The sequence below is a fragment of the Mustela lutreola genome, chromosome 10 (assembly GCF_030435805.1).
Source record: "Mustela lutreola isolate mMusLut2 chromosome 10, mMusLut2.pri, whole genome shotgun sequence".
In the NCBI taxonomy this organism is placed as follows: Eukaryota; Metazoa; Chordata; class Mammalia; order Carnivora; family Mustelidae; genus Mustela; species Mustela lutreola.
In genome coordinates this window covers 117,892,533-117,917,742 of record NC_081299.1, presented here as the reverse complement: position 1 = coordinate 117,917,742, position 25,210 = coordinate 117,892,533, and positions in this window count along the sequence as shown.

The following is a 25,210-nucleotide window of genomic DNA, read 5'->3' as shown; positions in this document are numbered from 1 at the left end:
GTCACAGTTAAGGTCATGGTTAGTATTAGGGTCAGGGTCAGGGTCAGGTGAAGTTCAGGGCCTGGGTCAGGTTTAGGTTCAGGCTTTGCTGTATGTTCGGTTCAGATTCACAGTTAGGTTTAGGGGAAAAGTTTGGGATGGAGTTAGGGTTAGAGTTAGAAGTAGTGTTATCGTGAGTGTTAGGGTTAGACAGCGTAAGGTCAGGGTGAGGGTTTGGTTTAGGGTAGGGGTTAGTGTTAGGTTCAGGGTCAGCGTTTGGTTTAAGTTCAGTGTCTGTATTATGGTCAGGGTTAGGGTTACCTTTAAGGTTAGGATTAGGGTCAGGCACACAGTCACGGTCAGGTTTAGGGTTAGGGTCAGTGTTAGGTCAGCATCACGGTTAGTATTAGAGTCAGGGTCAGGGTCAATGTTAGGGATGAGTCATAGCTAGGTTATCTCAGAGTTAGGTTTAGGTCCAGGGTCCAGATCAGGGTCAGCGTAAGGCTTAGCTTTAGTTTTAGGGTTCAGGTCGGGATCACGTCATAGTTAGGGTCAGGTACAGGGTCAGGGCTCGGGTTAGGGTTGGGGGCAGGCTCACAGTCAGTGTCAGGGTCAGGGTTAGTGGTTACTGTTAGGGTTAGCCCCGCTCCTGGGTCATGGACCCATCCCTTCAGGTTCTCAGTATAAACCCTGGGCAGAAGGGTGTAGACCCTATACCCCATCCCACTTAACCAGCCTTAAACTGGGGTGTGAACATAACTTGCCCACCAGACATCTAACCCCTCATCAGCCTGATCCTGCTTGGGGCATCTCCACCCACGATGGCATGGCCAGGTACTCTTTACACACAGACACAGAAACGCAGAGGTGCACACACACACACACACACCCACACACACACACACACAGAGAGACGGGGAGGAGACCTAGGGCTACACCGGTGGATCAGAAGGTGTGGGACTCTCTGACTCTGAGCCCCCTGGTGTCATCTTTTGATTTTATTAGCCAAAGGGCCTGAGGTGTTGGGGAAACCTGATATGACCTGCCAGGGAGGGGACGTGTTGGCGGGAGAGCTCTCTTCTCCCTGCATCCTCTCGTCTTCAGTACAGCAGAAGAACATGACGCTTCCTTTAGGATGTGCCTAGAAATGAGCTGGGCAGGGGTTTTTCTCTGTAATGGGGTGCCTGGATACGTAGGTTCCATTTCCGTTGGGCTCTGTCATCAGGAAAGTGAGGTCACCACTGCCGGGGGACTCCTTACTGAACTTCCTGCTACACCAGAGCTCCCTGAGCCAGCAGTCCCCAAGCTGCTCAGGCTCACCCTCCACTGAATGCAGTGCCAATCCAATGACCTCCATACAGCCTCTCCCCAGCCCCTTGGAGACCTGGGTGCAGCTGTTCTCTCTGCTTCAGGGAACAGAGCTGGGTTTAGACAAGGTTAGTGTTAGGGTTAGGGTTAACAAAGACTTAGGATCAGGGTTAGGGTTAGAAGTCCTTGGGGTCAGGGTTAGCGTAGGCTTAGGGTGCGGGTGAGGGTTAGGGTTAGGTTCATGGTTAGGTTTAGTGTCAGGCTCACAGTAGGGTCTCGGTTAGCGTTATGGTCAGAGTCAGTGTCACGGTCAGTGTTAGGGTGACGGTTAGGCTTAGGGTCAGGTTCAGGGTCATGGTCAGATTTAGGGTCAGGTTCAAGTTTTGGTTTGGGGGCAAGGTTCATGTCAGGGTCAGGGTTAGGTTTGGGACAGTTTCAGTGTCAGGGTTAGGGTCAGGGTCAGCGTTAGGTTCATGGTTATGGTAAGGTCAGCTTTATGTTTAGGTTCTGTTTTATGAGTAGGTTCAGGATCAGGGTTAGTTTTAGGGTTATGATTCTGTTTAGGATCACGGATTGGGTCAGAGTTAGGTTTACATTCAGGTTTAGAGTCAGTGTTAAGGTCAAGGCCAGGGTCAGGTTTAAGATTAAGGTCTGACATAGGCAAAGTTCAGTGTTAGGGTTATGATCAGGGTCAGGGAGAGGGTCAGGATTATTGTTAAAGTGGGGTTAGGGTTAGGGTAGGAGGTATTTGAGGGTTAGGGTTAGACCGGGTTAGGGTCAGTGTCAGGGATAATGTTAGGGGTTAGTTTTAGTGTTAGGTTTAGCGTTAGGTTTCGGGTTGGGCCCGTGTTAGTGTCAGTGTCAGGGTTATGTTTAGGGTTTGAGTTAGGGTCAGGCTCACAGTCAGGGTCAGGGATAGTGTTAGGGTCGGGGTCAGGGTCACTGTTAGGGTCAGGGTTAGGTTTATGGTCTTTGCCTGGTTCAGGGTCAGGGTAAAGTGTAGCGCCAGTGTCAGGTTTAGGGTCAGGTTCAGGTATTGGTTTAAAGTCCACATTCGGGTCTGGGACAGGGTTATGTAGTGGTCAGTGTTAGTGTCATGGTTAGGATTAGGGTCAGGGTCAGGTGAATTTCATGGTCAGGGTCAGGTTTAGCGTCAGGCTTTGGTTTAGGGTCAATATTTGGTTCAGTGTCACAGTTAGGTTTTGGCGGTAGGGTTTGGGATTGGGGTTAGGGTTAGAGTTAGAATTAGGGTTATGGTTAGGGTTAGAGTTAGACAGCGTAAGGTCAGGGTTAGGATTTGGTTTAGGGTAGGGGTTAGTGTTACGGTCAGGGTCAGCGTTAGGTTTAGGTTCAGGGTCCGTATTAGGGTCATGGTTAGAGTTACCTTTAGGTTTAGGGTTAGGGTCAGGCTCACAGTCATGGTCAGGGTTAGGATTAGGGTCAGGATTAGGTCAGCATCAGGGATAGGATTAGGGTCAGGGTCAGGGTCATGGTTAGGAATGAGTCTTGGTTACAATAATATCAACGTTAGGTTTAGGTTCAGGGTCCACATCAGGCTGAGTGTCAGGCTTAGGTTTAGGTTTAGGGTTCAGGTCAGGATCACAGACAGGGTCAGGGTCAGGATCAGGGTTTCGGGTAGGGTTTGGGGCAGTCTCACAGTCAGAGTCAGGGTGAGGGTTAGTGGTTACTGTTAGGGTTAGCCCCGCTCCTGGGTCATGGACCCATCCGTTCAGGGTCTCAGGATAAACCCTGGGCAGAAGGGTGTAGACACTCCATCCGATCAATCTTAACAAGCCATAAACTGGGGTGTGAACATAACTTGCCCACCAGACATCTAAACCCTCATCAGCCTGATCCTGCTTGGGGCATCTCCACCCACGATGGCATGGCCAGGTCCTCTTTACACACAGACACACAGACACCCAGAGGCACACACACACACACACACACACACACACACACACACACACAGACATACACACGCACACACACAGAGAGACGGGGAGGAGACCTAGGGCTATACCGGTCGATCAGAAGGTGTGGGACTCTCTGACTCTGAGCCCCCTGGTGTCACCTTTTGATTTTATTAGCCAAAGGGCCAGAGGCATTGGGAAATCCTGATATGACCTGCCAGGGAGGAGACGTGTCTGGCGGGCGAGCTCTCTTTTCCCTACATCCTCTTGGCTTCAGTACAGCAGAAGATCATGACGCTTCCTTTATGATGTCCCTAGAAATGAGCTGGGCAAGGGGATTTTCTCTGTAATGGGGTGCCTGGATATGTTGGTTCCAATTCCGTTGGGCTCTGTCATCAGGGAACTGAGGTCACCACTGCCTGGGGGCTCCTTACCGAACTTCCTGCTGTACCATAGCTCCAGAGCCGCCGGTCCCCAAGCTGCTCAGGCTCACACTCCACTCAGGCAGTGCCATCCAGTGACCTGCATACAGCCTCCCCCCAGCCCCTGGGAGGCCTGGGTGCAGCTGTTGTCCCCGCTGGAGGCAACAGAGCTGGGTTTAGACTAGGTTAGTGTTAGGGTTAGGGTTAAGAAAGACTTAGGGTCAGGGTTAGGTTTAGACGTCCTTGGGGTCAGTGTTAGCGTAAGGCTTAGTGTAGGGGTCAGGGTTAGGGTTAGGTTCATGGTTAGGTTTAGGGTCCGGCTCACAGTAGCAATAAGGTTAGTGTTACCGTCAGAGTCACGTCAGGGTCAGTGTTAGGGTGACGGTTAGGTTTAGGGTTAGGTTCAGGGTCATGATTAGATTTAGGGTTAGGTTCAAGTTTTGGTTTGGTGGCAGGGTCATGTCAGGGTCAGGGTTAGGTTTGGGACAGTCTAGTGTCAGGGTTAGGGTCAGGGTCAGTGTTAGGTTCATGGTTATGGTAAGGTCAGCTTTATGTTTAGGTTCTGTTTTATGAGTAGGTTCAGGATCAGGGTTAGCTTTAGGGTTACGATTCTGTTTAGGATCACGGATTGGGTCAGAGTTAGGTTTACAGTCAGGGTTAGGGTCAGTGTTAAGGTCAAGGCCAGGGTCAGGTTTAAGGTTAAGGTCTGACATAGGCAAAGTTCAGAGTTATGGTTATGATCAGGGTCAGGATTATTGTTAAAGTGGGGTTAGGGTTAGGGTAGGAGGTAGGTTGAGGGTTAGGGTTAGACCGGGTTAGGGTCAGTGTCAGCAATTATGTTAGGGGTTAGTTTTAGGGTTAGGTACAGCGTTAGGTTCTGTCAGGGCCCGTTTTAGTGTCATGGTCAGGGTTACGTTTAGGGTTAGAGTTAGGGTCAGGCTCACATTCAATGTCAGGTTTATTGTTAGGGTAAGGTCAGGGTCACTGTTAGGGTCAGGGTTAGGTTTCTGGTCTTTGTCTGGGTCAGGTTCAGGGTGAAATCTAGGGCCAGTGTCAGGTTTACTGTCAGAATCAGGTATTGGTTTAAAGTCAACATTCGGGTCAGCGACAGGGTTATGTCGTGGTCAGTGTTAGGGTCATGGTTAGGTTTAGGCTCAGGGCCAGGTTCAGGTATAGGGTCAGGGTCTGGTATAGGCAAAGTTCAGGGTTAGGGTTATGATCATAGTCAGGTACAGGGTCAGGGTTATTGTTAAAGTTTAGGGTTAGTGTTAGGGTTAGCGTTTGGTTGACGGTTAGGGTTAGAACTTGTTAGGATCAGGGTCCGTGTTAGGTTTAGGGGTTACTCTTAATGTTAGGTTCACCGATAGGATTCGGGGGAGGGCCCGTGCTAGTGTCAGGGTCAGGGTTACATTTAGGGTTAGAGTTAGGGTCAGGCTCACCGTAAGGGTCAAGTTTAGTGTTCAGGTCAGGGTCGGGGTCACTGTTGGGATCAGGGTTAGGTTTATGGTCATGGTCTGGGTCAGGGTCAGGGTGAAGTTTAGCGCCAGTGTCAGGTTTAGTGTCAGGTTCAAGTATTGGTTTAAAGTCCACATTCGAGTTAGGGACAGGATTGTGTAGTGGTCAGAGTTAGTGTCATGGTTAGGATTAGGGTCAGGGTCAGGGTCAGGTGAAGGTCAGGGCCAGGGTCCGGTTTAGGGTCAGGCTTTGGTTTAGGGTCAATATTCGGTTCAGTGTCACAGTTAGGTTTTGGCGGTAGGGTTTGGGATTGGGGTTAGGGTTAGAGTGAGAAGTAGGGTTATGGTTAGGGTTAGAGTTAGACAGCGTAAGGTCAGGGTTAGGATTTGGTTTAGGGTAGGGGTTAGTGTTAGTGTTAGGGTCAGCGTTAGGATTAGGTTCAGGGTCCGTATTAGGGTCATGGTTAGAGTTACCTTTATGTTTAGCGTTAGGGTCAGGCTCACAGTAACAGTCAGGGTTAGGATTAGGGTCAGGGTTAGGTCACCATCAGGGTTAGGATTAGGGTCAGGGTCAGGGTCATGGTTCGGAATCAGTCTTAATTACAGTAATATTAATGTTAGGTTTAGGTTCAGGGTCCACATCAGGGTCAGTGTCAGGCTTAGGTTTAGGTTTAGGGTTCAGGTCAGGTACAGACAGGGTCAGGGTCAGGGTCAGGGTTTCGGTTAGGTTTTGGGGCAGGCTCAGAGTCAGAGTCAGGGTCAGGGCTGGTGGTTACTGTTGGGGTTAGCCCCGCTCCTGGATATGGACCCATCCCTTCAAGGTCTCAGGATAAACCCTGGGCATTAGGGTGTAGACCCTCCACCTGATCCTACTTAACCAGCCTTAAACTTGGGTGTGAACATAATTTGCCCACCAGACATCTAATTCCTCATCAGCCTGATCCTGCTTGGGGAATCTCCACCCACAATGGCATGGCCAGGTCCTCTTTACACACAGACTCACAAACACCCAGAGGCACACACACACACACACACACACACAGAGAGAGATAGAGATGGGGAGGAGACCTAGGGCTACACCCGTGGATCAGAAGGTGTGGGACTCTCTGACTCTGAGCCCCCTGGTGTCACCTTTTGATTTTAGTAGCCAAAGGGCCTGACGCATTGGGGAAACCTGATATGACCTGCCAGGGAGGGGACGTGTCTGGCGGGAGAGCTCTCTTCTCCCTGCATCCTCTCATCTTCAGTACAGCTGAAGAACATGTCGCTTCCTTTAGGATGTGCCTAGAAATGAGCTGGGCAGGGGGGTTTTCTCTATAATGGGGTGCCTGGATACGTGGGTTCCAATTCTGTTGGGCTCTGTCATCAGGAAAGTGAGGTCACCACTGCCTGGGGGCTCCTTACCGAACTTCCTGCTCCACCAGAGCTCCCTGAGCCGCCAGTCCCCAAGCTGCTCAAGGCTCACTCTCCACTCAATGCAGTGCCTATCCTATGACCCCCATACAGACTCCCCCAAGCTCCTGGGAGACCTGGGTGCAGCTGTTGTCCCCGCTGGAGGCAACAGAGCTGGGTTTAGACAAGGTTAGTGTTAGGGTTAGGTTTAACAAAGACTTAGGATCAGGGTTAGAGTTAGACGTCATTGGGGTCAAGGTTAGCGTAAGGCTTAGGGTAGGGGTCAGGGTTAGGGTTAGGTTCATGGTTAGATTTAGGGTCAGGCTCACATAGGGTCAGGGTTAGGGTTATGGTCAGAGTCAGGGTCAGGGTCAGTGTTAGGGTGACGGTTAGGTTTAGGTTCAGGTTCAGGGTCATGGTCAGAGTTAGGGTCAGGTTCAAGTTTTGGGTTTGGGGCAAGGTTCATGTCAGGGTCAGGGTTAGGTTTGGGACAGGTCTAGTGTCAGGGTTAGGGTCAGGGTCAGCATTAGGTTCATGGTTATGGTAAGGTCAGCTTTATGTTTAGGTTCTGTTTTATGAGTAGGTTCAGGATCAGGGTTAGCTTTAGGGTTATGATTCTGTTTAGGATCACGGATTGGGTCAGAGTTAGGTTTACAGTCAGGGTTAGGATCAGTGTTAAGGTCAAGGCCAGGGTCAGGTTTAAGGTTAAGGTCTGACATAGGCAAAGTTCAGAGTTAGGATTATGATGAGGGTCAGGGAGAGGGTCAGTATTATTGTTAAAGTGGGGTTAGGGTTAGGGTTAGAGGTAGGTTGATGGTTAGACCGGGTTAGGGTCAGTGACAGGGATAATGTTAGGGGTTAGTTTTAGGGTTAGGTTCAGCGTTAGGTTTCTGTCAGGGCCCGTGTTAGTGTCAGGGTCAGGGTTACGTTTAGGGTTAGAGTTAGGGTCGGGCTCACATTCAATGTCAGGGTTATTGTTAGGGTCGTGGTCTGGGTCACTGTTAGGGTCAGGGTTAGGTTTATGGTCTTTGCCTGGTTCAGGGTCAGGGTGAAGTGTAACGCCAGTGTCAGGTTTTCGGTGAGGATCATATATTGGTTTAAAGTCCAAATTCTGGTCAGCGACAGTGTTATGTAGTGGTCAGTGTTAGGGTCATGGTTAGGTTTAGGCTCAGGGCTAGGGTCAGGTCTGGTATAGGCAAAGTTCAGGGTTAGGTTTATGATCATAGTCAGGTATAGGGTCAGGGTTATTGTTAAAGTTTAGGGTTAGTGTTTAGTTGACGGTTAGGGTTAGAACTTGTTAGGATCAGTGTCCGTGGTAGGATTAGGGGTTACTCTTAGGGTTAGGTCAGTGATAGGATTCGGTGGTGGGTCCATGTTAGTGTCAGGGTCAGGGTTACATTTAGGGTTAGAGTTAGTGTCAGGCTCACAATCAGGGTCAGGTTTAGTGTTCAGGTCAGGGTCGGGGTCACTGTTAGGGTCAGCCTTAGGTTTATGGTCATGGTCTGGGTCAGGGTCAGGGTGAAGTTTAGTGCCAGTGTCAGGTTTAGGGTCAGGTTCAGGTATTGGTTTAAAGTCCACATTCGGGTCAGGGACAGGATTGTGTAGTGGTCAGATTTAGTGTCATGGTTAGGATTAGGTTCAGGGTCAGGGTTTGGTGAAGGTGAGGGCCAGGGTCTGGTTTAGGGTCAGGCTTTGGTTTAGGGTCAATGTTCAGTTCAGTGTCACAGTTAGGTTTTGGCGGTAGGGTTTGGGATTAGGGTTAGGGTTAGAGTTAGAAGTAGGGTTATGTTTAGGGTTATGTTTAGACAGCGTAAGATCAGGGTTAGGGTTTGGTTTAGGGTAGGGGTTAGTGTTAGGGTCAGGGTCAGCGTTAGGTTTAGGTTCAGGGTCCGTATTAGGGTCATGGTTAGAGTTACCTTTAGGTTAGTGTTAGGATCAGGCTCACAGTCATGGTCAGGGTAGGGTTAGGGTCAGTGTTAGGTCAGCGTCAGGGTTAGGATTAGGGTCAGGGTCAGGGTCATGTGTAGGTATGAGTCATGGTTACGGTAATGTCAGAGTTAGGTTTAGGTTCAGGGTTCACATCAGGGTCAGTGTCAGGCTTAGTTTTAGGCTTAGGTTTCAGGTCAGGATCACAGTCAGGTTCAGGGTCAGGGTCGGGTCAGGGCTTGGGTTAGCGTTTGGTGCAGGCTCACAGTCAGTGTCAGGGTCAGGGTTAGTGGTTTCTCTTAGGGTTAGCCCCGCTCCTGGGTCATGTACCCATCCATTCATGGTCTCAGGATAAACCCTGGGCAGAAGGGTGTAGACCCTCCACCCGATCCCACTTAACCAGCCTTAAACTGTGGTGTGAACATGACTTGCCCACCAGACGTCTAACCGCTCATCAGCCTGATCCTGCTTGGGGCATCTCCACCCACGATGGCATGGCCAGGTCCTCTTTACACACAGAAACACAGACACAACGAGGCACACACACACACACACACACACACACACACACACACACACACAGGAATTCTATGCAGCCATCAAAAATGAAATCTTGCCTTTTGCAATGACTTGGATGGAGCTAAAGTTTATTATGCTAAGTGAAGTAAGTCAATCAGAGAAAGGCAATTATCATATGATCTGTCTGATATGACGAATTTGAAAGGCAGGGTAGGGGGTCATGGGAGGTAGAGAGGGTTAAAATGAAACAAGATGGGATGGGGAGAGAGACAAACCATAACAGACTTAATCTCACAAAACAAACTGAGGTTTGCGGGGATGGAGGGTGTATGGAGAGGGTGGCTGGGTTATGAACATTGGGGAGGTTATGTGATACGGTGAGTTCTGAGAAATGTGTAACACAGATGAATCACAGACCTGCACCCTTGGGGCAAATAATACATTATATGTTAATTTAAAAAAATTTCACCTGTGCTTTATGCAGTCTGGAGGAGGATGGGCACACATATAAACCCATATAGTGATTAGTCCACCTGACACCAATAGGACCAATCAGAGTCTCCCTGGGATTGATATGTAAATGACAGGAAGACGAGGTTCTCTCTTTAGGCGAGTGACTGGCCTTGCTGGATGGGATTCAGGAGCTGGCCATGGCCATCTTCCTGGACACTTGAAGAGTCTGACCAGAGAAGAAAGCAGCCATATGGAGACGAGTAAACATGAAACATGGACAAATAGAAAACTGTTTTGCCGGGTTCCAGTCCCTGTTCTTGATTCCGAAATTTTAGTTCTGCAGCTCTTCTTTTGATTTTTAAAAAGATTTTTTTTTAATTTATCTGACAGAGATCACAAGTAGGCAGAGAGGCAAGCTGAGAGAGAGGAGGAAGCAGGCTCCCTGCAGAGCAGAGAGCCCGATGTGGGGGTCGATCCCAGGACCCTGGGATCATGACCTGAGCCGAAGGCAGAGGCTTAACCCACTGAGCCACCCAGGTGCCCCATCTTCTTTTGGATTTTTATGAACTTCTGTGGTATCCATCCCTACAGGAACCTGGACATTCCTTTGTTTTTTGATTGTTTGCTTGCTTTTCCCTTTTTGTTCCTCCAGTTTTCTTTGGATTGCTGCCACTTGCAAGCAAAGGGTCTTGTAAAAATACCACACCAAGGAAATTCACACGTCCTTAGGAGCTATTGAGTAAGTTCCTATAGGGGAAGGACACAGTGAGATGCACATTTTAGAGTGATCATCTTAGAATAAGTTTAGAGGATGAATTGGTGTGAGGAGGGGAGGGAAAGGGGCATATTCCTGAAGATGAGATGACAGGTTGGAAGGCCGTTATGGTCATTGTGGCAAAGTATTGTGAGTGCCTGAAACAGAAGAGAAAAGGGGGCCGAGGAAAGATTAAACTTACACAAGGTGAGAAGACTAATGAGACTTTATGAAATCTGAGTTTGTGAAATCGGATATTGCTAGGCTTTTAGCACACTTACTTTGGGATCTAATCTTCAAAAATATTTAAATATCTCTGGTGGTGACAACACCATCGTCTTTCCAGTGATTAAGAACTCTGAAATCTTAATCTGGCCTGGGCTGTAGAATGTCAGCTGCGGCTTAATCACAACGAAAAGCCGTTGAAGGGTTTTACACTGGTGGGTGGAGGGTGGTCATGGGATTCCTTTTGCATTTTTAAAATGTCATTTTTGGCTGCTGTGTAAAGAATGGATAGAGAAAAGGCAAAAATAGTAACAAATCATTCTCCAATATTTACGGAACATCTACTATGTGTCAGGTACTGTTCTAAACCCTAAAGACAGAATAGTTAACAAGAGACAAAATAAATTTGATGTCCTCTTGGAGTTTTCATTTTAGTTGTTGAGTGAGAAATGAAGCAAATAAATATACATACATATCAGGGCCGTTTGTTCTGGCGGGCCTTGCCTCAGCACTCTGGAAAGTCCCAGGTCCACTCTATTCCTCATTTGTCTTTTCTTTTGACAGACCGGGTGATCACAGACAATAGACATCCTGGTATGTGTTGCCATCTGGCTATGGGGACAATCAAGCCTTCAGCAAGGGGAGAGGGGGTGCTGTGGGGACATCAGGTTATTTAAACAAGCCTTTAGCAAGGGGGGAGGGGTCTTTCATTCCCCCCTTTTTCTTTATCATGGATAGAATCCTATATCCATTCAATTTGTTTATGAAGTAAGTCAGTTTGAGAGCCGGTTTGTTTAATTAGTTGATATTGCTGTGTCAGTACCATTGTCTGGATTACTGACAAGCGATCTTTTACTGTACGAGTTTATTTAAGATACAAGGGCCGATTGAAAATTGGGCTATTGATAAGGTAACTTCTTTGTTGTAATCTCAAGGACATTTGCAAACCAAGGGAGGCTCCTATCTTGCAGGATTGTGATCTTAGCAAGTCAACTATTTATCATTTTATGGCAGTCAGGGGTGCCTGAGGAATGCTACACATATGGAGGGGAGCGGGTGAAGGGGGGATGCAAGGCGCCAGCTTTTAAAGACCCTTAAATTTTTAAGGTGGTTGAAGGTGGAAGGTCTCATCTTCTATAACTTCTTCGTGCTGAATAGGGGCGTAGAGCTGTCCCTACCTACTGGGGTTAATATTGATCAGGGTAGGAATGTATAAGGGAGTTTCGAAAGGTGGAGGCAGCTGAATCCAGCGCTGACAGTGAAGAGGTGTCCTTGCACGCGACAAGGATCGTCTGTCGTGGTGTAGTCATTGTAGCAATGGAGTCTCGACACCAAGTAGAGAAACATGGAACAAAGCAACATATTAAGGTTAATAAGGTGATAAGAATGAGAAGCCCGAAAAGGAGATTCGGTCATAGTCCTCCTTCAAACCAGGAACTTAACCATTCACTGAGAGAGAGAGCAGGATCTTGTAGGCCTTAATTTGGGTATTCATATCTTTTATTAGTCCTGTGACATTTTTGTGATAGTCTGGGATATACACACAACATTCTGTCTTGATAATTGCACATGTGCTACCTTGGGCTACTGTCAGGACATCTAAGGCCATCCTATTTTGTAGGACTGCCTTGCGTATCTGTGACACTTCGGTATTAAGCTGGGAGATGCTATTTAGTGAATCATTGAGTGCCTTTGTAGTATATTTATTAAAGGCTTCTTCATGCCACATGATATCCCCTAGTCCCGCAGATGGAACAAAAATGGATGCTAAGTGATCATACCATTTAAAAACAGATCGCGTCCATCTTTGTCTCAAGTAGGGGAGATTAGCTGGAGTTGTAATGGTTTTAGTAATGCGCCCATGATTCCAGGAAAATACCCTTTTCTTCCAAATAGCTCCATGGGCATGTGGTACCAGGAAGGCATATTTGGAGTCAGTATACATGTTAATTCTTAGGCTTTGGCAATTGCAAAGTGCTAGTGAGCACTATGGCACACCTAACTTTTCTTCTTCTTTCTATGAAAACTATTTTCATCAAAAAACCAACTTTCATTTGTAATTTTAACAGGGGCATCTTAAACCTGGCCATATAGAATAAGCTAGATTAATAATCTCTGAACATTTTTGCTCTATAGAGAAAGAAGTACAGTGGTCAGGTTCAGGCATACAGGTAACTAGGTTTAAAGTTTGACAAATTTTAAGTTTTATTTCTGGCATCTCTGTTAATGTAGCCCAGTATTTAATAAGTTGGCCTCCATCATCCATTGGTGGCCTTTGGCTACTAAGACAAATCTGGACCTGATGTGACATTATTACAGTTAGGGACTGTCCCATAGTGAGCTTTGAGGCTCTTTTATGAGGGCTGTTTTAGGTTTTGCTAAAGCATCTGTTTGCAATTGCACCTCAATGGAGGTGGCCTCTAGATAAATATGACTAAGGGATGAAACCAATAAGAAGACCTTTGAGTGGTCCAGCCTTAACAATATCCTAATGACAGAGGATCATTGTCAAGTGGGAGAAGAGTACGGTATGCTGGCTTTTAGGCAATTTCATTATTCCAGTCGTTTAATCATGTGCCGTGGGGTCTGCTAATATCCCCACAAAATAATAAGATTGAATAAAGAAGCTATTTTACAAGTTCTCTGAAGTTTACCTCAAATTGTTTAGCTTAGGTAAACAAACATTGAAAGACAATCAAATCTAGAATTTAACATCCATAAAGGTGTTTTACTAAAATAGAATTTTTTTCTCTAAAATAACCCTCATTTACAGAGATAGCCAAATCAGGACTAATTCACTTGTGAAACAAGTTTAGTTTTGACAAACTTGGCCTATTATTTACATAAGCTCAGCAAGAACAATAAGTTTGATCAATAGATCTTTTAGCATCTGCTTTGCTGGAACTTTTAATAAGGAATCTCTAGGTTGAACTTTTAGTAGCCTCTCTGGGCCAGAAGCCAAGCCCTGTACTGGCCATCAGGCATGCCTGCAATACCTGTCGATTTGGGCGAATCTCTCATTGGGGAATTCCTCTTCTGAGACCGCACCTACCAAGGAGTGACATTCTTTACTCACCTGGTGAGGCTGCTGGGAACTCTGTAAGCAAGGTATCAGGCCAACAGTCCCAAGGGGCTTTATGGCTCTAGGTTTTATAAAGTCAACCTTAGTTCCTTTAAACTGTCTGGTTATATCCGAGTCTTTTTAAATATGACATTCCAGCCAACGCCTTGATAAAATAAACCGTGTTTCCAATTCTTTCCTGTTACAAGGAGAACAGATTCTTATTGGACTTATGCAAATGACTGATTGTCATGGAAGAATGTTTACTTACTGAGACCTTTTGGTTTCAGAGGGTTCAGATAGAGAGAAAAGCTTGAATGCTTTGAGCTCTTTTATAAATGAGCACTTTTACATCTCTATAAGTTACAGATAACTAGGAGGAAGTATCCCTAGTCTGGAAAAGTAAGTAAGTTTAAAGTAAGACAAAACATTAAGAGATATAACATTATAATTTTTTAGTTCATTTAGTCCCGTGTTACCAAATCTAGTGAATGCGGCTTTAGTCAGTTTTGGAAATTTTTACCCATTTCAGTTTTAGGATTTTCAAGTATATCAAATATCTGTATTTGTCCTGAAAGTCCTTTATAGGAATCTCCTTGAAAATAAAACTCATTTTATAAGAGAATTAAAACAATTATAAATGACAAAAACTCAGAATGGATATGGTTAAAGCTAAGGAGACACGGGAGTTTACAATTTAGCTGCAAGGAAATCAGGTTATTTTTGTGATACATAACATTTCCATAATTACAGTATCAAGCGATGATCTCTCAAAACATTAAAACTTTAGGAAGTGCGTAGAATCTCTAGAATAGTTATAGTATTTTCCCAAATGTAATCCAAGGTTTATCATCGGTTCAGTAGTATTTCATGAGCAACTTCATATATTAAGGAAAAGCCTGAGTTAAAGAGATTTTACAATTTAAATCTTGTCAACATTTGCTAAGATCTCAGAAAGTTTTGAAGCACATGCCTAAATATAATTAGGGATGTTAAACACCTGATAAAACAAAACATAGAAACTGGTTTTTCTGGGCAGGCAAAGAGAAAATCACTTACATTCTCGTAACAGGAGATCAATTAATCTAAGAAAACTTTGTCCTTTGAACAGAAAATTTTAGTCTTGTACTAATGTAATATACTTTTAAAACCCATTTATTTAGTCTATTTTAGTCCGTCCTGACCATAGCTAAAATTCCTTTTCTGAAGATTTCCCTTTATAAATCTTTTATAACTTTCCTTTGCACTCAGGTCTTGTCCTAAGCCATTTCTTACTAAGCAACCATCTCATTTAGGATAAAATTACCTTCCCTTACCTTCAACAAAATGTATTCCCATTCCTTAAATTTTTTTACTTATCATCTACTTTCCTACAGAGTTTCCCTTATTTCCATCAGTCTTAGTTACACTAAGCAGAATTTGATACTCTTAGAAACCCCTTAATCTCTAGTGAAGACTAAGTATTAACCAATTGTGAACTGTTACAACAGAATTCTTCAGGTGGCAAATTTATGAATCAGTTAAGTGGCAAACAAGTTTACCAACAGATTTAAATACTCTTAGTTTCTTTGCAGTAAGAAGTCAAAAGCACAAACCTATATCCAGTAATTAATGACCTAGCATTTTATCCTGCTTGGTTAAGACCTAGATGTTTATAATTCAATTTTATTTGTCATCCAAGCAAAACTTTAAAGCTTTCAGATTATCAAAGACTTTGAAAACGACTTCAGCAATTACCCATTAGAACTTTGAGACAGACAATTAACCACCAGTTTAGTTATTTCTTTGCTAACAAATTTTAATAAATAACATGAGCTTATTTGACCTTCAGTAAACTTCGAAGTTTTACATTTACTGCTGATAACTTAAAAGACAGGTCTTATTTTAATTAAACCAACAAACTTAACTTAGTTCCAACACTGATTTACGTTCCATCTGGACCTGAGACATGGTTGGGAAGATCTGGAGTGAGGGGGTGTTAGGTCCAGGGGGTGCTCTTCTTGCTCCTTGACAGTGAAGAGAGAAGGAGCTGTGGTGCATGATCTAGAGGCGAGTCATGAGGGCTGCACACACGTTGGTATAGAAATAGGAGAAGAGGGAAACAGAAGAAAGAAAGTGCTGCCAGGAGGCAGAGAAAGGACTCCCAGTTTTGGAGCTCCTAAGCCCCAACAGAGGAGCAGATGCCATGCTTTTTCATTAACCAGGGGGGAGGGGTTAGGCAGTCCAAGTCAGGCCAGAGAACACAGGGAAATCTCCCCGAAACAAAGAGTTTCGGCAGCTGCTTGGGAATATTCCCTATAGTCTCTGTCCCGAGTCAGACCAACCCCATTTGGCTTCAGTTATAGCCATCAACATAGGAAGTGAGTGAGGGAGAAGCTCCCACATCTATTAGGAGAAACAGAGAGAAATAAAGCCAGAGTCCCCTTTGCTAGGGATGGCCCAGCAACCTGGGTTTACTAGAAGAAGGCTTATTTACATAATTATTATCCAATATGTCAGGAGGAAATTTACTAGCTGACTCATTGAATCTGGTTTTAGTTCTTAATACCTATCTTTTATATTTCCTTCCGATATGTATGATGTTGCAGACAAGGGGAGGGGGACCTTTCAGGTGCTGTCCTGCTCACGTCCCTCGTGGGAACTTAGGAGCATCTTAGCTAAGGTCTATCCACATAAACACCGGACCAGGCTACTCCATGGAGTAGATGACCGTTATGCCGTATGACGCTCCGCGAGACTCAGGGTGCAGCCCACTCAGACTCCATAGCTAAAGGCAGTGGAGCCACATAAACATTCATACAGTCAGGCATTCCTCAGATTCAAACGGATCAGACATTTTTTCCTAAACAGAATGTTACCTTCATAACTGAAACAAAGAACATATAGACACTTAGGACGTCGACAGGACAGCCTGGACACAAGAGACAAAAATAGAAATTGCTGTGCGGGTTCGGTCCAGAAATCGAGACTACGGGTTATGGTCAGGAGGAACGCAAGATCCTCTCTGACCGACAGGTGGCCCAAGATAATGGCCCTCTTCGGAAACCCCAAGGCATACCCTGGAGTAAACTGAAACCCCCGAGGCGTCCCTCGGTTGCAGCAGGGGAGAAGTCTGAGTTCGTCAACTCCTTCTCAGCCTGCCCAAAAATACGGAGCAACAACGTTGTTGTACGGAACAGAAAAACAGACAAACAGAGAGACAGAGACACGAATGACAGAGACATGGATACTGGCCAGCTTACCTCCTGGTGGGGACCGGCTAGAGTCTTGCGTGGGACTTCAAGAGATCTCGGTGGGACCTCCAAATGAAAGACCCTGGAGCCGCACCCAAGAATCAAACAGCACGCCTCCACTGGATGCAAACTGCAAGAGGTTTATTGGTTACACAGGCGCCTGCGGACACATCAGACTTTGTGGGCTGAGCGCGCCGGGCTAAGTTGGGGAGCAGATTATATAGGGCAGGGTTGGGGTGGCGGGAAGAAAGCTTACAGAAGCAGATGCATGGTTACAGGGATCTGATTGGTTAATTAGTCAGGCGTTGGGTTTAAGGCAAGGACACAGTCATTTGTTCTGGCGGGCCTTGCCTCAGCACTCTGGAAAGTCCCAGGTACACTCTATTCCTCATTTCTCTTTTCTTTTGACAGACCGGGTGATCACAGACAATAGACATCCTGGTATGTGTTGCCATCCGGCTATGGGGACAATCAAGCCTTCAGCAAGGGGAGAGGGGGTGCTGTGGGGACATCAGGTTACTTAAACAAGCCTTTAGCAGGGGAGAGGGGTCTTTCAGTAGGAGGTAGGTAAGGAAGGTAGTGGGGTCAGATCACATAAAGTATTCAAGGCCATTGTAAAGATTTGCCTTTAACTTTGTGACAGATGAGAAGAGCTTGGATGGTTTTGAAGAGGCTTGACTTGATTTAGATTAGAAAAGGATCGGGGTGCCTGGGTGGCTCAGTGGGTTAAGCCTCTGCCTTCAGCTCAGGTCATGGTCTCGGGGTCCTGGCATCGAGCCCCACATTGGGCTCTCTGCTCATCAGGGAGCCTTATTCTCCCTTTCCCACTGCCTGCCTCTCTGCCTACATGGATCTCTCTCTCGCTCTGTCAAATAAATAAATAAAATCTTAAAGAGAAAAGAAAAGAATCACTCAGGCTGCTGTGTGCAGAACGGACTTGCGGGGTTGTGGGGTGGGGATGCTACTTGCATTAATGTAGACTGAGATTTCTATACTGTTGACATTTGGGGCCACATTAATTTTTGTTATGGGGAGCTGTCCTGTGCACTGACCACTAGATCGCAGGAGTGCCCTTTCCCACTCTCAACTTGTGACAACGAAAAGTGTGTCCAGACCCTGTCAAAATCCCCTGTGGGGGAGCAGGTACACAAAACTCTCCTGGTTGAGGACCACTTATTTGGGTGAGAAGGGGTATTGGCCCAGACCAGAGCAGTAGATGCAGGGGTGGGGAGAAGGGGGGAGATTTTGGGTGTATATTGAAGACAAAACATGCAGGATTTGTAAATATATTAAGTGTGGAGTGTTCGGAAAAGACAAGAGTTGGGATGATTTTACAATTTTGGGGGCCCGAGGCCCTGGAACAGTGACGTTACCACTTGCTAAGATGGGAAAGATGACGGGAGAAGCAAGTTTGATGGGCAACAGGTGTTTGTTTCTGGAGATGGTGGCTGAATCCACATGGGGATGCCCAACCAGCAGCTGAACACAGGAGTCTGGCATTCATGGGTGAGGTCCAGGCTGGAGGCACAAATATGAGCACCGTTAGGACATAGGGTTCAAGCTCTGAGAAGAAGTGGGCTTACCTACGCAGTGAGTATGGACAGAGGTGTGTTTGGCAACATGATAAGGCAGCTTCATGATATCTGTCCCCTGGTATTTGTCCTGTGAGTATGGATGGGAGTGTGTATGGGACTTAGGACTTGCTTTTAACCAGTAGAATTTGGCAAGGTAAGAAGATGTCACTATTATGATCTCATTATATTAAATCAGACTGTTTTACTGATAGGAGTTAGAGGCTGTCCTGGACTTGAAGAAGCAAAGAGCCAAGTTCAGAATCACCTGTGGAGAGAGTTATATGGCAGGAAACCGCAAGCAGCCTCTGGGGGCTGAGGATGGTTTCCAGTTAACAGCCTGGAGAATCTCCCTGGCCCACCCCAGCATGGGCTGCCCCCCAAATCACAAAGCTACAAGGAAATGAGTTCTTCCAACAACCCGAGTGAGTGGAAGCAGAGCCATCCCTAGTGGAACCTTCAGGTGAGAACACAGCTTGGTGGGTGCCTTCTCTCCTCCTTTGAGTGAGACCCAGAGCCAAGGACCCTGGTTAAGCTGTTTCTGGCCTCCTGACAGCTAGAGATGGTAGGATAGTAAACTGAGCTGTTTAAAGTTACTAAACTTGTTATTATTTGTTATGAAGTAACTATTAAAAACAAAACAAGAGGCCCAAAATGGAGTTGCTTATGCTAAGCCCCATGTCCCCCAAACCAGACTTAATTATGATTTCAGCTGTCCCAGAAATGGAATCTGAGCCCAGGCAAGCAGACACCACCTGATCCCCACTCCCTCAGACCCCTGCCATCCCCAGAAGCCAAGTCACCTGGCCATAACCAACCTGCCTTGTTTGCCTGACGTGACTTCCTTGCTCCTCCTATCTTCTGCCTATAAACGTCTTTCATTTTGTACTGCTCCTCCGAGCTCCTTTCAGTCTGCAAGCAGGATGCTGCCCATTTCGTGAATCATTGAATAAAGCCAATAGGTTCTTTAAAATGTACTCAGTTGAATTTTTTTTTTAACACAACAGAAAACTCAAGCAGAAGGTCCGAGTCCCAGAGCACAGGACTGATGTCTAAAGTTCAGGAAGCTCAACAAAACCCAGCCAGGAAAGGAGCCATCATCACTGACCAGTGTGGAAGAGGAAGGGAGAGCCAACATCACGATGAAAAAGGTAGAATATTTCCAGAGAAGTGGAGGGAGTTCCTTGTCTATAGGACTGACAGGTTGAGTCATTTGGATCTGAAAGTTAATCATTGGATTTGGCAACTTGGCAGTGATTAGCTATCTTGTAAAATATCTGTGTAGGTGTAGTCGTGGGACCAATGACTGTTAGCAGTGTCTGAAGTGCAAAAAAAAATTCAGGGTTTGGATTGAAATGGGAGCAATGGATATAAAGAGCAGTGAGCAAGTCTGACTTCTGTTTTGGAGGTCAAATCAGTTGGTTTTGCTGATGGATTAGATACGAGAAAAGGGAAAGGGGGAATTTATCCCACGGGCTGAGGCTTTAGCCAGTAGGAGGTGGGGATGCTGTTTACTAAAATGGGGAGACTGGGACAGGAGCAGGTTGAGGAGGGAGCAGGATAGAAATCATGGTGAAAATAAGACTCCTGTTACATATTCATGGAGAAATATGCTGCAGGCAGTTGGCCATGTGAATCTCAGCTCCAAGGGCGGGTTAGGATTAAAGACATTAACTTCAGAGCCTTCAGCTTCTACAAAGAACTGAAATCAATGATGCTGAATGGAATCGGCCAAAGCAGTGGTTTTAAAACTGGGGCTGGGAGGCAAGGAGTTTTGCTCCCAGGGCCGATTGAACAATATCTGGCGACATTTTTGGTGGTCACCACTTGGGGGGGTGGGTGCTGCTGGCATCTAGTGGCTAGAGACCAGAGATGCTGCTAACTGTCCTGCAGGGCACAGGACAGCCCCACAGCAGAGAATCACCCACTAGGTATCAATAGTGCTAGGTTGCGAAAGCCTGATGGAGGGAGAGAGAGAGAGAGAGCGAACGCATAGCTACAGAAGACCCAGAATCAAGCTCTTCAAAGGGGCAGAGATGAAATAGAGAAGCAAATTGAGAATACAGGTCCAGGATGGTAGGAAGAGAAACCATGTGATTAAGAGGGCACTAAGGAAGCTGGAACCTAGAGACACCGAGTACATCCACGTTTGCTAGTGATAGGCGTGTATGGTGCATGGACCGCCTAAGAGAATTCACACACCTTGCACATTTTTAAGTGGACATCTGAAACTTTTTAATCATAAACTTTTCATCACAATATATGTATATTTTATTAACTAGGTGTTGAAAATATTAAACATTTAAAAAATGAGGTAGAGGGCACCTGGGTGGCTCAGTCACTAAGCAGCTGCCTTTGGCTCAGGTAATGATCCCAGGGGCCTGGGATGAAGGCCCACATTCCTGATCAGCAGGAAGCCTGCTTCTCCCTCCCCGGCTCTCCCTACTTGTGTTCTCTCTCTCTCTCTCTCTCTGTGTGTGTGTGTGTGTGTGTCTCTACCAAATAAATAAATAAATCTTTAAAAAGAAAATGAGATAGGAAAAAATTGACGTCATTGGAATAACATTTGCCTGCTACAAGTTGATTTTTTTTTAAAGCAGAACAGTCTCATTTTCTGTTATTTTATTCCCCAAACCACACTGGAATGGAATGAAACCATTAAAATCCTTACTTGTGCTTTTTCCTATTATGTCCCTAAAAATATGTAGTTTAATATAAATATTAAGGATTGAGTGTCACTAACCAAAACTGATTGTTATTCTGATGTCAGAGCACTTCCAACATCTGCCCTAATCCCCTTTCCGATGTTAACCTTTACCCTTAATAAGGAGAGGAAGCTCTAAAGGCGGAGCCTCAGGACTGCCCACAGAAGGGCATTATTTGAAACAAAATTGGTATTTCAACTTTGGTATCAGCCCAAGTCCTACACTCTAATAAGATCTGAGAGGAGTGTCTTGATCTTCTAGGAAGGAGAGGAGTATCCTGATATCAGACCCAATAATGGGTATATCACCTATCCTACAAAGCACACATGGAGTTTGGATCTGGAAATGGACTCCCTTAAAATGATCTGCACATAAGGATTCTTTATAGAGATTTTTCAACTACCCTTGGGGACATGGTACCCTACACCCACAGGTGTAGACAAATATTTTACAAGCTATGCTGGGAATGAGGTGGGGAGAGAAATATGGAGGTTGTTATAGGAAGGTAGAAGGTTAAAGGAAGTCTTTGTTTTGGGTTTTTTCCTTTTGTTTTTAAGAAAAAGGTCATTTGTCTTCTGACTGGAAGGATCCATTGGAACAAGAACTTGATATTGACTCTGGGAGTGGAGTCCTGGAGAGGGCTGGAGGGAACAAATCCCAGGCACAAGGAAGAACAAACCCCAGCTGGGGATGTCTGCTCTTTTCAATAAACCTGCTCTGTCTTCAACTCTTTCTGTGTTTCTTGTACATTTCTCCAATTACCATGTAAATTCCATGATGCCAGGGACTTTTCTGTGTCGTTCGCCACAGATTTACAAACACTCAGGGCAGTGTGTAGCACACAGTAGGTACTGACTAAATATTTGTTGAGTAAATGTCTAAAAACAAATTAAAAATGGATACAAATGTAGGTATAGATTTGATTGGGTGGTGGTAAGATAAGGAAATTCCTGCACAAGGGGCTTTTATTTTCTTGAAGTGTGACACTAGTGATGAAGTTTTGGAACACAGGTGAGGTTTGGTGGGGTGAGGTTCAGAGCCGATGACCAAGAAAGGATTCTTGAGACGTCTTAGGTGCAAATGGTGGTTTTATTAGAACACAGGGACAGGACCCAGGGGAAGAAAGAGCTGCTCAGACAGAGGCATGGTTGACTGGGAGCTGAGGAAGGTGAGGACAAATGGGGTGTCCAGATGGACTGTCATATGCTAAAGAAGAATTTCAGGATAAGGGAGACCTGGTTATTGTCAAGTCAAGGCTGTTTTTGCCTCTAATGAGGGAAAGCATGAAGACAGCTGGGAGTTTCCTGGAGATATGTTACATTCCTCCTATCACACATCCTTGTCAGTGGGCTTTGGGCTTAGAAAAAATTCAGTTTTATTACACTTCCCTCCCCCTTAGCCTCCCTCAATTTTATGGAGGGGAGAATGATGTTAGGACTTCCGGAAACTGAGGTATGGGTGTCTGGAAGTCAGGCTATTGATGAGAAAGCTTCTTCCTTCCTTGTAAGTCGCTAGGACATTCGTAGATGGAGGGAGACTCCTGTCCTGCAGGACTGGGATCTCTATCAGTTAAGCATCGTTTTTCCTTTAGGGCAGCCGGGAGTGCATGAGGAATGTTACACATATGGCATGGGGAGAGGGTGTAGGGCGCCAGCTTCTGCTTTGTCCTCAGCTTGCCTTCTGCTCCCTCATCCCTAGGACAGGAGCTGGGAGTGAGGTGACATAGTTCAGTAGAGGTGGGGGTAGGGATTGTTGAGGCAATTCTTGAAGGTGTGAAACGGTCATCCATTAGAGGGAAAGCAAACTCACCGGAGAGACAAGGGAGTTTGAAGCCAGAGTTGAGTATCCACTGGAGAATTGTGGTCAAGTGTTTTAAAGTACATCAGGTTGGCTCAGCTGTATGATTCCTTCCTGGTTTCTGGTGCATGCCAATGGCATTGGTAGAATCATTTCTAAAGAAACAAAACAAAAGAGGATAAGCCGTTCTTTCAGAAACGATGATGAATCAAGTTTTGAACATGCTGGGTTTTGAGGCACAGGTGGGACATCAGTGAAATAGCATGAGTAGGTAGTCAGTTACACGGGCCTGGTGGGTAGGAAAGAAACAGATGGTCATGTATCAGTGGGAGAGATGTTGGCTAGGGAATAGGAGCTGAAACCAAGGGCACAGTTGATATCACTACAAGAGAGGGTAGCTTGGAAGAGAAAGGTTAACTGAACCCCCGGGGAAACCCTGATGGGAAAGTCACATGCATTTCTCAGGCATGCCAATGTTGACACATATTATTGTAACTTCTGGAGGCCAGAAGCCATGGCTTTGAGACTCATTCATTCTCTGCCTCTGGCATAGCATGGGCCACATTGAAGGTAATTCTAAAATTCATTCTGATTTGATTTCATTGCACTTTTCATTTACAAGAATCTTGTCATGGTTTGCTAGTGTATCATTTTCTCAAAAAGATTAAATAAGGACCATTTTACAAATATGAGATGAATGCCTGAAGGGATTTTGTTTAATTCATTCATTAGCTCGGGAACCACTAAGATGTTACCACCATTTCAAGCAAAAATCTCCAGGCAGACACATATACAATCAGTAATACTTAAACGAATTTGCTTTGATAGATGCAAATAGATATGCAAATAGAATGCAAATGGATGCAAAACTGCCTTCTACCAAAGGAAAGGGGGTCAACTGTACTTCCAGTGGACAAAATTCATTTAAATATAGCTAGACAAGATCATCTGCATCCAAATCAATTATGTACAATCTATAGAGTTGAAAATAGCTCAAAGACAAGAAAGGCACAGAATGTCCCATAGAATTGGTCAGCCCAGAAGGGTACATGAGACAACACCTGTTTTCCCTTGGAAGACAGTATAATCTTTTAGGTTCATTTCAATGTCTTTCGTGATTTTGCCTATGCTTTAAAAAAAAAAAGTTACCCTTATTCTTATTAGTTTGAAAAAAAAAAACTAATAAAATACTAGTCTGTTATAAAATACACATGGAAGAATGTTCTGGCACTATCATACCCAATTTGGGGTACTAACTGATTAGGAAGATGAGGCAGAATTTGGGAGCCCCTAGAATGAGTCTGTTTCCGGTTGGAATGGGAAATATTTAAGAATCAAATTAAATGATCTCAAATCCACTCTGGAATGAAACAGGTTATAAGGAAAATACAGAAGATGTTGAAATGGACCTGTTGGCTCATTGTGAGCTTTCCTGGTCGAATGGAGACCTCTACCATGATGCTTGTACTCCATGTCCCACCCATCCCATACCTGCTATCCTGGCACCAAAGGGCCACCAGACTTTAGGCTCAGTCTGCAGTTCCAAATGGAAACCCTCTGGTCCCACAGTAGTGGACAGGATGACTCTGGTTGCTGGTGGAAGCGTCAGCTGCTTTAGTCCAACAGTTCAAGAGAGGATCAGAAGAGCATAAGGACGATATTGGAAAAAAAATGCTCGGGCGAATTTCCAGAACACAATATTTCTCTTTGCAATTTTTGAGTGTTCTGTAGCCAACCTGCCAAAAAAAATGTGAAAACTATAAATAGAGAGGAGTGGGAAGGAGAAATGAGGACCTGTCACAGTGCCAGCAAAAATAGGGAACTGAGAATCTTCCAGAGATTCAGAGTCAAAGGGGGGTTAATATTTACTTAGAAAAGAAGTCGTGGGCACAAGTTCTAGGATGAAATGAAGGCAAGAGAGGGAAGTTAGGGAATCGAGAGAGAGAGACTTGAAGATAAAAAAAAAAGTCAACTTAAAGTCTCATTCCTCATTAAGGAAAGTACATATCAGAGAAGAGGGGAGAGACTGGGATATAGTTGATCACTGATTGTGTCTGGCTCTGATTAGAAGCTTTGTATCCACTTTTTAATTTAATCTTCCAGCCTGTTTCCTGGATTCCAGCTTCTATTTCCTATGAAATAGGTACCATCACCAAAGACGAGAGTCAAACATGTAACAGTAGTCAAATCTTTAACAGCGCGGACAACTAACTAACCAAAAGCTGGCCCGGGGACCCCTGCAGAGTCAAGTGTTACATGCCCAGTGCCTGGACCGTGAGGCCATGGTAGGGATCTTGGGAAGGGTTCAGGGTAGGGAGACACACCGCAGGTTCTGGCCAGAGGCTAGTCACCAAACTTTGTGTGGCTGAAGGGGTGTGTACCAGCTGAATGTCAGCTCCCAGATGAAACTGAGGGAAATGTCCTTTGGGAAGGTTTCCGCTGACTCTCTGCCTTTCCTTCGTCCTCCCCAGGGTGTTCCATTAGCATTTGGGGTCTGG